Here is a 4,879-nt window from a genome sequence, read left to right on the forward strand (position 1 = left end):
TGTGTGTGTGTGTGTGTGTGTGTGTGTGTCTGTGTGTGCCAACATGAGCACATCCACTCTGTGTGACTGAATGAGTCAGAGATTGTATACATGGTTAGTATTTGAGGATATATCACTCTGACATTCAAGGGGGGAAAAAAGCTGTGCCTCCTAACTCTCCTCTGCAGGCTTTAAAATTTTTATGACCCTCCCATGTTTGTTTTTTTCTTAATGATGTGGGTCTGTTTTGGTTAACAGAAAGGCCCATGATTAAATCTTCACATGTAGCAGCTTAACAACATGCAATTAAGACCCTCCATATAGAGTGGAGGCCAGAAATACTTTGATAGCTCCACATTCAAGACATGAAACATGACAAGTTCAGAAGACTGTGTGTGTGTGTGTGTGTGTGTGTGTGTGTGTGTGTGTGTGTGTGTGTGTGTATGTGTGTGTGGTTGGAGAGTTTGTTTGTGTGTGTGTGTGTGTGATTGAATTTGCTGTCGGAGTCGTCTTAACCTGTTGTTTTTGACACATATGAGACATACATGGGGATGAACAGATCAGTGGAGATAGTGCGTGTTTCCTGGAATTCCACAGGGATCCACATCTGGAATGGATTTTTTTTTTTTTTTTTTTTTTTTGTACTGCGTTATGAAAGTTCTGACTGACGAGCCGAAAGCTGAAACGAGCAGCAGAAGCTCAGATGTTGTTGTGGTTTCGCCCGAGCGCTCCACGTCAGGTAGCCTGGAGAGCAGCTTCAAGGTGGTAAACTTGTACTTGTACTACCCAGCCTCTAAACTACTCTGATAAACTATAGTGAAGAGAATATTTTTAGTCTCAGCTGAGCGTTTCTTTAAAAGAAGACGTCTTTGTCCGTCTCCCGCAATCTGTTCTGTTATATATTGATGCTTTATGTAGTATTTGATGTGATGGGGCCTGTTTGATCATCTGTCATACCTTTACTTCCTGGGACAGTTCAGGGGCTTTTGTGATGTAAATTCAACATCCTATGGCCCGTGTCCTTTGATGGATGGAAGAAGTTCAGACAGACCTCGATGGAGAATTTTCTCAGGAATTCACCATAGGTGTCACAGAGACAAAGCCTGCCCTCCTCTCCTGTCAAAAAAAAAAAGAATCCTGCTCGCTGCCACACCATATGGAGAATTGTCCCAATTTCTCTTCCTTTATATCAGATGCTACGCATTTCAACTCGAACCTTTTGTAGCATATACCACATGCGATTTGGGCTCTTGTGTGGCGACGCAAACTTTGCGACTTTTTTTGATTTCTCGGTGAGCGCTGTCTGACAAGTTTCTGTCACTCACACTTTTTTTTTTTTTCCTCTTCCCTTTTCTCTCTCCACCAGCAAGCATATTTTCTACCCCATCGATTGATTAGCATACATCAAGCCCCTGTCGTCATGGCAAAACTTCATTTGAATCTTCAGTTCTCTCCCCGTGTCTTTCAACCAGCAGCTGTCAGCCACATCAACACTAGACGCGCTCTGTGCCAGACAAAGTTAAATTGAAGCACACTCTAACACTATATATAGATAAAATGTCACTTCTTTCAAGAGACAAGGCACCTTCGAAGTCGTCAATACAGAGCGCTTTATCACGGGCAAAATAACTTTGAAACTGGAAAAGAGAGTAAAGATGAAACGATTATTCTCTCTTCCCACTTTGTGCTTGAAAGAGGGAAAAAGCGAGATTATTCTAAAGTGGGTAGAAGCATTTAAGGGGCTTGCTTTTTGATCTGCCTGTCCGTCAACGAAAACGAAGAGCACCTCCTGATGCTTCTGATCGTTAGGTGTCCTCAAAGTGTCTCAAAGTCTCTTTGTTATCGCTGAGTGCGTCGATTAAAGGGAGGAATATCATTTATTCATTTTCCGTTGAGCGAAAGAAAGAAAGGATTCAAGAGCTTAGCATTCATTTTCGTCAAACTCTCGAGGTGTGGTGATGAAGTCAGCTTTCTTTTGAGAGACGAGCAGAGTTGAGGTAAAAAGATGTGGAGTGAAAGTTTTTGCTCTGCAAATTTTGAAAGGCCTCACTGATCTTCCAGATAAAATAAACGGTGTTCAGACTTTATTAAACTTTTCTTTTAACGACGCGCTTGCAGGACGGCAGTTCTGAGCAGGATTCTGTCTAACAAGGTGTTACTGATGGTTGACGCTAATACACAAACATATGCACATCAACGCACACACACACACATCTCTCTCTTTCTATTACATCTGTTTATATCTGTCTCCTGCGTGCACACACAGACGGAGACACACACATAGTGAGGCTCATTTAGACTGAGGATATGTAGAACGCCTAACTATAAATTTATTGGGATGTGTCATATTGATTTTAGGGATGTAGGCACACAAAGCACGCCAGAATCAACACACTCCGTATGTGTCTGCTTCCTCTTTTCACCAGAGGACAATGCCATATTCATCTTCGCTCCATTTTCCAAACGCGGTATCTGATTCTTTAACATGCCTCTCAGTCTGGAAGTCCCTTCCATTCCTACTGTTTCAGGCCTTTTTTTTTTTTTCCTCTTTTCTTTTTTTTCAAATACTCAATCCTGTTGCGAGGTGCCTCTTAGAAGTTGAAAAGTTCTTTTCAAGCTCGAAGTTTTTGCCGTCTTCACTTTTCAACTGGCAAGATGAATATCGGTGGGACAAAGCATAGAAAGGAAAAGCTTTTGACAAGACTTCTGAAGGCCCAGGAGCTCGTCCTGTCTCTCCCTTTTGCAGTTTTCCCGTAACTGGCTTTCTCGTGTGGCTGCTAAAAAGACACCGTATCAAATGCAAACTGAGAAGTCACAGTCTTTCAAGATCAGTGGGGCCCTTGTGGAGATGCTGCTCTGCTTAGGTTTTTCACAACTTTTGAAAAATGAGAAATTGGTGCATTCTCTCTTGTGTTATCAGAGCTGCTGACAGTAAGTTCATGTTCTGTATATGCAGGAAGACAATGCCACGAATACATGACCCGGAGCAAAGTCGAGTTTTAAGGTGCAACTTGTCAGACTTTATCTCAAACAGTATTGTGATTTATCTCTTGCATTTTTTTCTTTTTTTTTTATCAGAAACAATATATTGCTGTCAGGAAGTAACAAAGATGAAGCTCACTTCAACGTTAAGCAGACTTCTTTCATTCATAAAAATCTGAAATGTGAGAAACGCCGAAGGCAATTAAACAACACGAATGCTCAAATGAATGAATGCTTATTTTGGTCTCATACAGGCGTTGAGTCGCTCTTTGTAGCTCGCACTGTCTGGACAATCTGTATTGGTTATTTGAAGTCGAAACAGTCAGTGTTTTGTCTTCAACCAAGGTTGGGGGGCCAGTGGTTTAACACTTTCAAGAACCACTTTGTGGGGCGGCCTCAAGAAAGCCTGAAATAGCTGAAACTAGACCTCAGTGCAAATAATCACCCTGGGCCTCTGTAAACCATCATGTTTATGCATTGTAAATTGTGAAAAGGAATGCTTTAACATTGTGTGGCATATGTATTTCAAGGCTTTGAATGTTGGATGGTATCCGAATTTCACCCACACAACCACAGGCTTTTGCTCTCGCCTTTTGACTGAAATATCATTCAGATTCCAAAGAGACTAAAAAAAAAAAGGCAACCTTTTTTGAGGCTGCCTAAAGAATGTGTCTGAAACCATTCCCAAGCTGTTTCCATGCATTTAGCTATCACTGCTGCAGGGTCAAAAACCTTCCACCAACTTCGCACTATTCTAAGTTCTACTTTGGTGACCATGCATTTTTGAAATTACACAACAGGCTTTGAAAGGTTCGCCTGAGTCTTGGCTTCAAAAAATGTTCTAAATCCATAGAAGACAGATTATAATCCTTTGGTCCTCCGCTAAAACTGGACATACAAGGTAACGACGGAGTTCTTGAACACACAGCCAGATATATTTAGATGTTGCGTCAACTTCTCCTCAACCTTTGAAGGAGTTTATGAGACGGCTTTTGGCAGGGTTGCAGTCACCACACCGGTTATCTCTTCCCTACACTGTAATTCACTTCATTTGTAACACACCTCCTCCTTTGATGTGTGCTTTCAAAACCTCGTCTCAGAACCTGTTTACCCACTGAGTCCTCAGAAAGACCGGAGACAGACTAGGTCAAGACAGACGCAAATAAAGTTACACCCACTCAGAGTGTCATCAAAAGGTTTAATACATGACCTAATGTGTCTATATGTGTCAAAGAGGTGTTAGTTGTAACATCTCTCTTCAACCAGGTATAAGTTCAGCTTGGTAAAGTTTCATGTTGAACCAGACAGACATCAAAAATCTTCAAAGGGACTGTGGTCTGTGGTGTATTCATACTAAAGATCAGGATGATTTGAGGGTTCAGATTTGAGGGTAATAATTCATAAAGTCTGTTAAATTGAAATAAAACAAGAATTTTAATTCTTGTCACAGTTGCTGTGCTTTGTTCCCATTTTTCAAAAGAGGATAAAACAGTTTCTGGACGTACGTGTGGAAACAGGATTTAGGACTGTGGTGGACATTTCCTATGAGAACAGTGTTTGACTCCTGGAGGGCAGCAGCACTAGTTTGGAAGGTGCATTGTCAGTTTCAGTAATCAGAACGTGGAAGCTAGTTAGCGTTGCTTGCTAATTCTAACAGTGATTCCTACTAGACTTGTTTATGCTGTCGCCTATACACAGACAATTGTTGTATAATTGCTGGCTTCCTGTCTTTTATTGGTCCTTTTGTTGTGATGGAAAATAACTAGACATTAACAACTAACATAACTCAGCCGGTTCAGTGTTCAGTGTTCTTCAGTGCACTGAGCATGCTAAATGAGCGGCCATCCACTATGATGGCATGGAAAGCACTGCTTTCAACCATCCTTGTTTGTACTTGATGAGGAAATCATTGTGTTTC

The sequence above is a fragment of the Trachurus trachurus genome, assembly GCF_905171665.1.
Source record: "Trachurus trachurus genome assembly, chromosome: 1".
In the NCBI taxonomy this organism is placed as follows: Eukaryota; Metazoa; Chordata; class Actinopteri; order Carangiformes; family Carangidae; genus Trachurus; species Trachurus trachurus.